This window comes from Tenrec ecaudatus, chromosome 13, assembly GCF_050624435.1.
Source record: "Tenrec ecaudatus isolate mTenEca1 chromosome 13, mTenEca1.hap1, whole genome shotgun sequence".
Classification (NCBI taxonomy): Eukaryota; Metazoa; Chordata; class Mammalia; order Afrosoricida; family Tenrecidae; genus Tenrec; species Tenrec ecaudatus.
The window spans coordinates 77,019,853-77,033,245 of NC_134542.1; positions in this window are offsets into that span (position 1 = coordinate 77,019,853).

Sequence of the window (13,393 nt, forward strand, 5' to 3'; positions counted from 1 at the left end):
CAAAGCTCGCCGCTTCCTGGAGTTCAGCCCCTCCCTCCTCTACTCGGATTGGCTGTAACCCTTCCCCACCAGATTTAGCCCCACCCTCCTTAGCTCCGATTGGTTTGTTCCGGTCGGAGCAGCCACGCCGGTTTTGCTTGTTTTTCTTACGGAATTGCTTAGCTATGGAGCGCTTTCCTCACCGGAACACGGTGAAATCTTTACCCTGGAATTTCCCCTTTTTGGAAGTATTTTTCAGTCGCTTACGGTGAACTTCTTTGCTCTCTTTGTTGTTGTTGCATGTGGTCCAGCGCCTTCTGGCACCTACGACCCCAGGTAACAAGAGTAGACCTGCCTCCAGGGGCTTCTGAGGCTGTAATTCTTAACCACAGCCGCTAGGTCTTTTCTCCCCAAACTGGATTGCCAACAATTGGTTATATGAAATCAACGTTGTATAGCTGAAATCTAACACACCACAGTAAAGGAACCTGTTGAACCTTGTGAAACCTCGTTTTATCAGGAAGGAGTCAAGAAAAGGAAGCTTGCTAATGAACATGCCACTCTTGAGAAAGTGTTAGTTCCTCTAACACTGTAAGAAATATTTTAGCCAAATAATGTTAACATTGATATAAGTAAATACACGGGTGGAAAGCAAAATTTCTTTGTTAAGGGAAAATAATGTGTGACTCATTTGTTAAGTCACCAAATAATAAAAGTATTCCAAAACAGAACAAAACCAGGGCAAGTTTTATTCCAATTAGTTGACTACATATTCAAAGCAATTTTACAGGAAGGATTGAGCATATAACATTTCTAATGTTAGTCTAATTCTACAGCCAGATGTTGTCCATGTCCTTTTCATCATAATAGACTTATGAATTTGCATGTGTATATGTTGACTTTCTATTTCTATGGCCTCATATTTTGCATATCTCGTTTTCAATGATATATTATGGGTGAATAGGGTGTCACGGACATATTTGGAGTAGAAGTGGGATATCCTATTGTTTTTTTAAGTCCAAAAGGATATTTTTACTTTATGTCCAGAATGGAACAAGGAGAACAGATGCAGAATCACCTGTGACAAAATACCAGGTGACAATATATCCACAAGCAACAAAGCAGCTTCAATAACTGCCAGTAGAAACTAGAAGTTAGGAGAAAGTCATGGAAAATCATTTTTCTCAAAGTCTTCAGAAGGGATCGACATGACCAGTACCCTGATTTGGACTTCTAACTGCCAGAACTATGAGACAATAAATGTCTGTCCTTTCAAGTCACCCACTTTGTAGTATTTTGTTACTGCAGTTTCAAGAAACAAAGGCAGCCGGTGATTGATATGGTGAGAAATAATGAAATTATTATTCTATTTTTAGGGTAAAAATCTCATTCACTGCCATCGAGCCTATTCGGACTCATAGCGACCACACAGGACAGGGCAGAACTGTCTCTGCGGATTTCCGAGACTGTAATTCGTCACGGGAATAGAAAGCCCTGACTTTCTCCCGCAGAGTGGCTGGTGGTTTCTAACTGCTGAGGTTGCTGTATGCAGCCCAATTGATAAGCACTCTGTCACCAGGGTGCAAAGAGTATAATCAGCACAATTTACTGATGTTGGGATTTGCATTTCAGTGAAATGGTGACGACTGAAGAGGAAACGGTTTGGGTTGAAACAAACCAAGAATCAATATTGAGCGTGTTAAATTTGAGATGCCTGCGCTAGATTCTAAGGAGCCCTGGTGGGGTAGTGGTTAATGCGTTGGACTGCTAACTGCAACATCGGAAGTTCCATAGTATCAGCTGCTCCCCAGGAGAAAAAGGAGGCTTTCTACTCCTGTAAAGAGTCACAATCTTGGAAACCCACAGGGGCAGTTCCTATAGAGTCACCAAGAGTCAGAATGGACTCTGTGGCAGTGAGTTTGGTTTGGTGAGACTCTAAGTGCCTATGTGAGATAGGTTGTTAGTTTAGGAGTCTGTGTATAATGAACATAGGAGTCTGTATATGAGTTCGCCTTCCATCTACCCACATCTGCTCTTGAGTGGGCTTGGTGCATTTGATACATATATATTACGGACTATGGAGAAGTGGAGAAGAATTTTGCTGTTTGTTTGCCTTCAGAATGTCTCTAAAATGGAGACTGATTGGTCCTGCTGGGAATGAACGTGAGAGGGGCCTGCAAAAATATATGCCTCTTTGACATAATTGCCCGTAGTAATTAATGATTAACAGACATAGCCTCATGGCCTAGTGGAGTGAATGTTTAGCTTCTGGTGTATGCAAAATGATTCTTAATCTACTTGCTATCAAGTCAATTCCAACTCAGAACCACTCTATATCTAACCACTTCCTAGGGCTTCTGAGTCTGGGGGCTCTGCTGGAGCAGAGAGCCCCGTCTTTCGCACAGAGCACCTGGTGAGCTTCAACTGCTGACTACATGGCTAGCAGTCCAGTGTTTAACCCACTGTGTCACCAGGGCTCTTGAAAATGATCTTGGCAACCTTTCAATCGATGGGGCAATTAGGAGAGTACACACACACACACACACACACCCTGAAAGGTGAAAAGAGGGTCGCTTAGTCATAATGTCACCTTGGATCTGCGCTGCTAGCATTTACTGAGATTTTTTAAAAATTTTATTTAATTCTAAAATGTATTTCCCTGGGTTTCCTGTCACAGTTTTCATAGTGCACATGCTGTAATCATCATACTTTCTAGAGAAATTACTCAGTGTGCCTTTAAAATTGAATAATGAAGGGATTGTGTGTGCTGTTTGCATAAGGCCTAAACATGTGTCAGTTTATGATGAAGCCATGCAGTCATTGCATCAGAAGCATAAAGCTACGTCTTTCAGCAGCTCCCTAGGGTTTGCTGCTTACCGCCGAGGGCAAAGGGAAACCAGCAACGTTTCAAAGAAGATAAAAATAAAGATAGTTTACCATCCCCCCCACCCCCAGCCAGCGACTTGACAAATTGACCTTTCAGCAATCCAGCTTTTAACATCGTGGTTTTCTGTTTTTTATTCTGTTCGTTTAAAATATGTTTTGTAGAAGTACAGACACTAAAGTCAATTAATGAACATGAATGCATATAGGAAAAGGGCCAACAGGGCCTTTCAGGAAAGTGATGGAGGGAACAGTCTTAAAACATACATCGCCTAATGACTTTCAAGCCCCTTTAGGTAATATGGATTCAACACAAACTAATTATAAATGTTATATTAATGTTGACCACTGTAGGTGGAGCTGGACAAAATTAACAAGTGTGGTGATACTATGATTAATAGCCCCAATGGACGAATCTGTTACACAGACAAGATAAGAAAAATATTATTTAAATCTTGAATCTAGTTTGCGTGTTGATCAATATCACTTTGACTTTATGTAAGTCTTGGGGGCTGATATTTCAACAAAACTGACTTTCTAAAAAAATAAGAAAGATTTAGTGCTGTTTTGCTGCTGGTGACCCATTTGGTTCATGAGATTGGATCTTACAAATGGTTTGCCATTAGCTGCTAGCCCAGATGTTGGAAGTCCAAACCCACCAAGCACCTCCTCAGAAAATAGCTCATGCCAAACTGCTTCTGGAAAGATAGCAGCCAGGTAAACCCTAGGGGACAGTTCTACTTTATTCCATGAGTTGGGGGTCGCCATGAGGTGGGGGCTACTCAAAGGCAACCAACATCAACATCCATTAGCCTAGGGGTTGAGAAGTAGTCCGTTCCTCACTGTGGCCCTTCTAGCCACAATCCCTCCAACTAGGGGTCTGCAAACTCTTGAGATGGAAGAGCCAATACCGTCCCTCCAATTTAAAATTATGCACAATCTGTAAACACAATTTTATAAACAAAGGAAATCACCCGTATCTGAATAATAGTTTTATTTTCCATTTTGCTTCCAAGCCTATGTAGCTCCCGAAAGAGCTGCAGGTGGCTGGAGAGCCACTGTTTGCTGACCCTTGGCTTTGATCATAATCCTTTAGGGCAGTGGTTCTCAATCTTCCTTATGCTGTGACCCGTTAATACAGTTCCTCATGTTGTGGTGACCCCCAACCATAACATTATTTTCGTTGCTGCTTCATAACTGTCATTTTGTTACTGTTCTGAATCGGGTGACCCCTGTGAAAGGGTCATTCGACCCCACAGGTTGAGAACCGCTGCTTTTTTTTTGGGGGGGGGGAGGTATTCCTCTATGCCCGTGGTTATCGCCTCATTTTAGGTTGGGAGGATGTTCTCCGGTTGAGCGATGGAGAGGAAAGAGGTGGGATTAAGTTTTTACTTTAGTAGAGGCTGTGGAGGTGTGGTCTGCTGAAAGACAAAAGCGACACTCAGAGCCGTCCCTCCTGTTGAAGAGCCATCTCCCAAGCAAGAAAATGCCCAGCATCCTTGAAAGAAGAGCACACCTGCCATCTTTGTTTGAAATGACCAACACTGAAACCACGTGCTCTGGAGGATGTGGCACTGAGACCATGGGATAGAGCAAATGATGCGGGCTGAGACCAGAGGTCTCAAGGACCCCATGAGACAGAACAGGGAGCAAAAGGAATGGCAAGGCCATGCAGTGCAGGCTGGCTTCCGGGCCAGAGACACAGAAGGGAAAGATAAGGTGGCTCAGAGGCCGAGGACCAGAAGGAGACTTGGCTGCTGGCTGAAGAGAGGTGCTGATGTGGATCCAGAATTGTATTACTGCTTACTGATGCTGGTGGTAGCCTATCAACTTCCCTGTGAACCCTTCTTGGTGAGCATTGTCTGAGAGTTCTGCGTGGCCATTGCAAGGGATTATGAAATGCTCCATAGCAGCAGAGTGGTTGGTGTCAGCCTGGAAAAAGAAAGGTGGAGGCTGGAGGCATGGCTGACCTCTGCCTCGTGGCAATAGGGAAGCCAGAGGAGGTCAGATATGCCCTGCTCTGTGCCTTTTATAGATATCATGTGAGTTAATTTAGAATAATCTTTAAATTAGGAGAAGGCATATGGTAATGAACTGATGATATTGCAGGGGAGCGTCTACGCTACTGTGAAAGCAGTGGAGGGAAACAAAGACGAAGGAATGGACAGAATGTTGTTGAGCTGGTCCGACAAATGGAAACAATGCAGGAAGCACGTACTCATCTATGCCAAGAAACTTCGGTGATAGCTACCTGGCCAACCAATGGAGAAAAATCCATATTTGTGACTTTTTCCAAGAAAAGTGATCAAACAAAATACAGAAATTTTCAAACAATATTATCAGTATTAAGTAAAAGAAAAATTTTGCTGAAAATACTGCCACAGTGACCGCAGCAGTAAATTAACAGAGAACTGCCCAGAACTCAAACCAGAATCAGAAGAGGACTGGGATGAGGGATGTCATTGCTGAATGATGATGAATCTTGGCGGAAAGCAGAGAATACCAGAAAGATGCTGTCTGTGGCATTGTTTGGTTTGTTTGTTTTTTGGTTATTTTTGTTTTTTTATCATGTAAGGGCATTCAAATGTCTGGGTCATAACAAACTATGGATAACACTTTAAAGGATGGGAGTTCCAGCATTTTATTGTGCTCCTGTAGAATGACCAAAAGGGAGTCAGTTGAATATGTCAAGGGGTCACTGTATGGTTTAAGTTAGAAAAGGTGTGCATTAGAATTGTATCCTTCCCCCACACCGACTCAGTCTACGCGCTGAGCAAACAATCCGAGACATGGGGCTGTATGAAGAAGGACATGGCATCAAGTTCGAAGGAAGGCTTTTCAACAACCTTCTTGATGCCGATGATATAACCTTGGTTGCTGGAAGCGAAGAAGATTTGAAGCACTTAATGAAATAAAAGACTGCAGGATTCAGTATGGATGAGAATTCAATATAAAAAATTAAAATTCTCACAAATGGACCAATAGACAACTTCATGAATCATGATAAGAGTTGAAGTTGTCAAGGATTTCATTATACTTGGATCCACAAATCTGTCTTGCCGGAAGTACAGACAGAATGATCCTTAGAAGCCAGGGCGGAGAGAATGTTTCACATGTGCTTTAGCCTTTGTAGTAGTTACATAATCTATTGTCAATTTGAGACTTATGAGTGAAGGGGTGGAATTTGGTTTGTCAATCAAGTCACAACTTGATGACCTCCCTTGGAGGTCCTATGGAGATAAATAGCTTATTGGAGGCAAGACAAACACTCAGTCCCTGTTAGATATTTTTGTTGACAAGCCACATGGAGACAGGCTGAGATGCTTACACCACCACCAGATCCACAAGACTTTCCAACCACTGGCCTGTGATCATCCTGTATTTGGCTTCATTGCATGTGTTGCATGAGTCTGAAGAGGAATTTATAGATTGGTATCAGACATATGGGCTAATGCCAAGCTTATGGACTTGATCTGAACTGAGCTGGGGTGTTTTCTCACTATTCCGTTGCTATTGTATATAAAGCTTTCTTAAACACATGTGAATGGCTATGAATTTGTTTCTTTAGTCTACCCCGATGAACACAGTCTTGTTGTTTGGAGGGCCAGGGGAGAGTCAACAAAAGAGAGCAAGGCTCTCAATGACACTGATGGACAGAATAGCTACAATTGTAATGTTTGCTCCAATGTATAGGAAGATGGCCAGGACCAGGCAGTGGGGCTCAAAAGGCCATGGGAAATTTATATTATCTTTCACACCCATTTTCCACAAACTTTTGAAATCTCTCTTGTAGAATCAGTGAGTTGGAACTAAGAACCACAGCCTTACTACAAAAAAAAATAATACTTTTAGTAAAAAAAGGGGGGGGGATAGTTAAGAGTTAGACTATTTGAGAAGCTTGTGCTTTGAACACTCCCTAGTGCCTCAGAAAACACGCTTGGTGATCTCTTCCTAATGGCCCACTTCTGAAACAAGCAGATTAGGACAGGGCTCCGTCTGAGGTTATCCTATTTCTCCAGGCGTCTCCGGGTGCTTTGTCTGTGGATAACGGTATGATCGTGTGCCCAAGAGCCCATGTAAAACTATTGATGGAAAGAAGAGCCAGTCATGAAAGATGAAGGAAAAACTGCATTCTATTTATTTATGTAGCACATGATACTTTTCACAGCTATTTCACACATTATCATGTTTGATCTTCACTACAATCCTGTGAAATAACTAGTATCATTTAAATTTTAAGAGGAAACCAGGATAGTAAGAACTTTCATTACAGATATAGACACAGATCAAAACAGTTACAAAATATTTTGAAAACAAAGCTTGGCCTGATGATCTTTGTGCCTGGAAAACGACAATCGAGGTTGGAAGGAAGTCCAGGTCTTGGAGCATTTCAAATTGCTAAATCTTAAACTATAAAAACGTTTATTGCTTGAGCCAGCCAAAATTAAAAATTGAAGTGAAAGGAAAAAAATTGTTTAGTAATCTCCTTTTAAGCCCTAGAGGGCAGAAACTGTGCCAGGTACCAACATAAATGATCCATGAGCAATCATGGCACAGAGAGTAACTTTTTTAAACAGCAAGAAAGGCAGTAAAAACTCACTGCCATCGAATCCAGTCCAAACCATCGCAACCCTGTGGGACAGTCGAAGTAGAACTGCCCCCACAGGGTTCGGAGACTGTAACTCTTCATGGGAGGAAAGAGGAACTGGTAGTTTGAAACCACTGACCTTGTGGTTAGCGGCCCAACAGGTAATCCATTATGCCGCCTGGCCTCCTAGGGAGGCACATAGTGGGTGTCATGGTCCAGTTTATTCCCGACATCTGCTCAATTCATCTGACCTCAAACACTTGCCTGTGGTTTGTCCTTTAGCCAGAAAGCTTAGAGCCCGCCGCTTCCACCTCAGGGTCGGTGCGGTCCGGTGGGGAGGCCAGATGGTGTTCTCAGACACAGTCCAGGAGGAAATTTTAATAGGGTGACTATTAACATAGCTGCTGGCGGAAGCAAACTGCTAATAATCAGCCGCTAACCTGAAGATGGGGTGTTTGAGTCCACCCAGAGGTGTCTCTGAAAAAGTCCTGGTTATTACATAGGGAAAAACAGTTGCTGAAAGCTCGATAAAACAGGGTTCTACTCTGACACAGAAGGGCTTTCAATGAACTGGAATGGAATCCATAACTGATTTTTTCAAAACACACCTCAGAAACACCAATCAGAGATGACATGACATCCCACTGCAAGCAACAGCGAGGATGGTCTACCACCTTATCCTGAAAGGAGGAGGGGGAGAAGCAGTGATGGAAACCCAGAGAGAGCAGTGGTATGGAGAAGGCCACTGGACATGTGACCTGTCAGATATACAGTCTTGCAACAACAGTGATCTATAAGCAGACCCATAGGTGGAAAGCCAGCTGAGCAGGTGTGACAGGGAAAGTGGGTATATACTTACAAGCATATGTAGGTTTATTCAGGATTAAACCTTGATATTAGGATGGTGCTTATTAATTAAGATGGTACTTATCTTTGCTACAAATACATCCATGAATAGGGTGGGGCATACAGGGGAAATATTATGAAAACTTTTCATAAGACATAATTGTGGCCATTATTACATAATCTCTTGTCAACTTGCAAAGGGGTGGGGTCTAACCTGTCAATCAGGCCGCAGCTTGATGACTTCATTTGGAGGCACAGGAGATAAATAGCTCACTGGAGGTGAGACTCTGCTTTGTCTTCCTGCTGAAAACATACATGAAGCTACTCTAGAGTCCTGGAGATGGAGAAGCCACGGGAAGATCCCTGCTAGTACTGAGATGGTTCTACCACCACCGGATTCACAAGACTTTCCACCCACTGGCCTATGATCTTCTTGCATTCAGCCTCATTGCATGTGTTGCGTGAGTCTGAAGAGGAATATATAGATTGCTATAAGACATATAATCTAATATCAGACTTGTGGACTTGATCTGGACTGGGCTGTTTTCTTAATGTACAATTGCTCTTTGATATAAAATTCTCTCTTACACACATATGAGTGTCTATGAATTTGTTTCTCTAGTCCACCCAGACCAACACAATACTCAAATACTTAAGGGAATGAATTACTGAGTCAGGGGCTCAGAACCATTGTCTTGGGGGAAACCAAGATCAATTGGCATGATAATAGATAAGAAACAATTGGCTTAACATTCTAATTTTATGCATGACTAAGATCCTAAAGCTTCTAAGTGGCCATCTAAGGTGCAATCTATTGGTTTTCCCTGACAAGAGGAAATAAGAATGCTGAAAGCCAGAGACAGATGAAAATAATGAACTCAGTGGACTAATGGATTGCATAAACACACATCTCTATCATGTGGAGACAAGAAGATCTTGACTGTGCCCAGCTACCACACCAACTGTTCCCAAAGGGACCACATTAGAAGGTGCTAGAGAGAGTGGGACAAAAATGTGGAGCAAAGCTCAAAATCATAAAGGAGACCTGGTTTACTGGCTGGATAGGGAGACTTCGGCGTGGAACCCTGAGACTCTAGTTGCCCTACAAGTCTGGAACTGAATCCACCCCCATGGCTCAACTTTCAGCCAAATAACGGGGGACACCTCTCTCAGGGGGACACCTCTCTCAGGGGGACACTAATACCAGGGAGGTGCACACACCATGGAATAATCAACCCTTGGAGGTGAGAAGGGCAGTCATTATGTGAGGGAGATTGCAGCAGGTTAGGGAAGCGGGAGGAATGGAAACAGGAAAGGGAAGGAGGAAGTGAAGCCACAGGGAAGAGATTCCCATGAATGATATGAAACAAGATCTGTACGTACGGATTGTTGACTAAAGCTGCTGACTTGCTCTGTGAGCCTGCCCCTAATTTATAATGAAAAAGTTAAAAATAAACAAATCCAAATAGTGGGTTGAACAACTAGACTATTAAACACACGTGCTTGGGTGACACAGCGGGGAGGGGAGAGCGAAAGAGAAAGATAAGAAATACCTGGTTTTTGTTCAATCACCTTGATGTGAGTAAGGAGTTCTGGGGGTGTAGTAGTTATGTGTTGGGCTGCAATACGCAAGGTCCCAAGTTCGAAACCAATAGCAGCTCCTCTGGAGAAAGGCTGACTTTCTACTCCTGACAATAATTATAGGCTTGGAAACACACCGGGGTCCCTATTGGCTCAGTGGCAGTGAGTGAGAGATCATCCATCCCCAGGGGCACTATGGAAGTCCAGGAAGAAAGGAGAAAGGAGGAAGTTACCTAGCCACAGAATCTTGTTTTGTTTTGTTTTGCTTGTTTTTAAAAGAGTTTTATTGACATACAATTCACCTATCATACAACCCAATGATAGGCAGAATGTGCATCAGATGGTTATGTTGGTTGTTTTTTTTAATTAATTATTGGGGGCTTGTACAACTATCATCACAATCCACACATGTGTCCATTGTGTCAAGCACTTTTGTACATTTCTTTGCCTCATCATTCTGAAACCATTTACTTTCTACTTGAGCCCTGGTATTCGCTCCTCATTTCCCCCCTCCCTCCTCTCCCCCTCCCCCACAGGCACAGCTGCAAACAGCCCCTAAGGAGACCTGAGGGTGGCTGGAGCACAAAGCATAGGCCAAGGCGACAGGGAAACCCCAGCAGGTCAAAGGTGAAGCACAGCCCCGCCAGGCAGTGGGCAAAGGCAGCCTACAGACACACCAGCACCACCCTCCCAAAGACAGAGCCCAGGGCCCTGAGGCCCCCAGGAAAATGACACCTGGTTCCAATAAATCCACCAAAAACCAGCAAGACGCTTCCACAGCTTCCACAAGAAAAGAGAAACAAAATCCAATGCTAGAGGGCAGTGTAAGATAAGCAGAATCTTTAGGACACATTTTCTCATAAATTGTTGAAGAAAATAGTGACATCAGAAAACATAATACGTGAAGAGAAGGCACCACACACATCCTCAGCAAGAAGGCACAGGAAGTGAAAAAGAGCAAATACTTAAATTAACATTGCTATGTAAAATATCTTTCTGTAAAGTATTTTAAATGACTGTATACATAAAAGCTGCTTGAGGAAAAATTAAACTTACTTCGATCAGAAAGGCATGTGCCTGAGATACAGATTTTTCAGTTTAAGTCGTAAAAAGTAGATTGTGAAGTTGGTAGTTTGAACACACCAGTTGCCCCACTGGAGAAAGATGAGACTCTGCTCTGGTAAAGCCAGTGGTACTTCTCTGCCCTAAAGGGTTGCTAACAGTTGGAATGAACTCCATTATAGTGGGTTGGGTTGGGTTTTACAAATGACTAAGACCATTCATCCTTCAGGTCATTTCCCAGGCTGGAAAATGGATGTCCGTCAGTTCACTCAGGTTCCCCTTCTGAGAGCTGGGAATGGAGTCAGTCCCATCCAAACACCTGCTTGGCACGTAAGGAAAAGGAGTAATTCCTGCAGAAGAAAACGGATGAAGTTTCACTGAACGCAGGATGAATGAATGATGGCAGGGGAAAACAACTGGTCCAGCCACACACTCATGGAGTTGTGTGAGTCAATACGGTAGCTTCCATATACCGCAGGGACCTAGTAGATGTCCCGCAGGGACCTAGTAGATGTCCTTCTTTATTTTCCTTCAGCTCCCAACATGTAGTTTACCAAATATCTGTGAGGTATCTCGTCTGGGTCAGGCACTGTGTTGCCATAGCAACATACAGGGATTAAAAAAACAAAAAATGAAGCGAGTTACCGCTCCTGTGGCACTCCCAGCTCACTAGGAGCAACAGATAATGGCCAAATGGAATTGCAATAAAGTGGAAAGGCTGCAGGGCTGTCAAACTGGTGGCCCGCGGGCCACATGAGGCCCCCCCGAGGTAATTGTTTTGTGACCCAGGACGCTCTGAAATAAAATGTAACGAGGGAATTGTGTGTGCAGTGTTGCCTCAATCTCCCCTAAGTGCTATTTTCTTCATAACAAGTTTTACTATTTTCGTTTTAGTTCAGAGCATCCTGGGCCACAAAAAATTACCTCGAGGGCCACATATGGCCTGCGGGCCACCAGTTTGACAACCCTAGGCTAAAGGTTAGCCCAGGCTGCGATGGAACCACAAAGGGAAGAGACGGGGAGATGTGAGACGGTCCTAATCACAAAAGCCATATCGTAACTACTTCCATGAAGGTCACCCTGTCCCCGGCAGACATTGACTGCCGCCCCCAGCCTCCCCTGGAGCCACAGGTGCCCTTGGTCCGCAGCAGCTTCCTTGAAAATGATTTTCTTTCCATCTTTGAGCAGAACAAGCGCAGTAAGGAGGCAGAAAGTTACCTTCTGTTTTTCCGAAAATAAACTTTTAAGTGGAAACTCAATTCTAGACACATTTAATTCATATTTTATGTTAGAAAGGGAGATTTCTCTCCCTTTCCTGTGGACTATTCAAAGAGGCCTCGTAATGTCGTGTGCGGCGAGTTGGGCAGCAGTCCCAAACAGCCGCTCCAGGGGAGAAAGATGAGGCTTTCTAATCGCAGAAGGATTCACAGGCTCTGTCCTACAGGGTCGCGATGAGTCTGAATTGATGCGGTGGCAATCAGCGAAGGCAGGCCCACAGCACAGTGAGAGTTGGTCCTTAAAGCACCACAAGGTGGCAGCAGAGGAGACGCCATCTGCAGAACTCCACACACTGAAGGAAGGCTGGGAAGGCCTCCCCATCCTGGTATCTTGCTGAAAACCTTGTGGGTACACATGCATGTCTAGGAATTGACTTGATTGCTTCATGTCCACGGCTTGCTCAGGGACACACCACGTCCCTCAGCTTTCAGGGAACATATGAGTCTCAAGAACCTGAATCGGCCTCAGTGAGCTCTTTCTGGCACAGTTCAGATGTCTCTGCGGGAAGAGGTGGGGTTCACCCAGTAGTGAATGCTGATACTGTTTTTAAATCCTGACTCCTATCACTCACAGTTCATGCACGCAACTTACTTTATCAAAATCATAAATCCGTCATTGAAGCATTTACATAGATATTTAAAAACAGTTGTATTGGCACTTCATCCAGATGTTATACAATTCAATAGGTCAATCATATCAAGAAGAGTTGTACAATCATTGCCACAATCAATTTTGGAACATTTCGTCATCCTTGTACTCATTACTATTAGTGTAAATTTTTTTATTTGTGGCAAAAATATATGCAAAACATTCTCCAATTAAATACCTTCTACATGTATAATTCAGTGTCATTGATTATACTCTGTTTTATGCAACCATTATTGATATCCTTTTCCAAATTTTTCTACCACAATTAACATAAACTCAATGCCCCCTAAGCAAAAACTCTTCCTCCTTCACCCATGGTAACCATTGGACAACTTTAATTTTTCTCTCTCTCTCTTAGTATTTTTCTTGAAATAAAATTCACACATTATACACTTCCAGAGTTAAGTCACTTTTTAAAAGAGTTGTATAATATACATCATTGCCATCAGTTCTAGTGTTCCTCCCCTCCCCCCCTTTGCTATTTGCTCCCCAGTTCCCTTCACCTTCCCCACACCCTGTACCCATCCC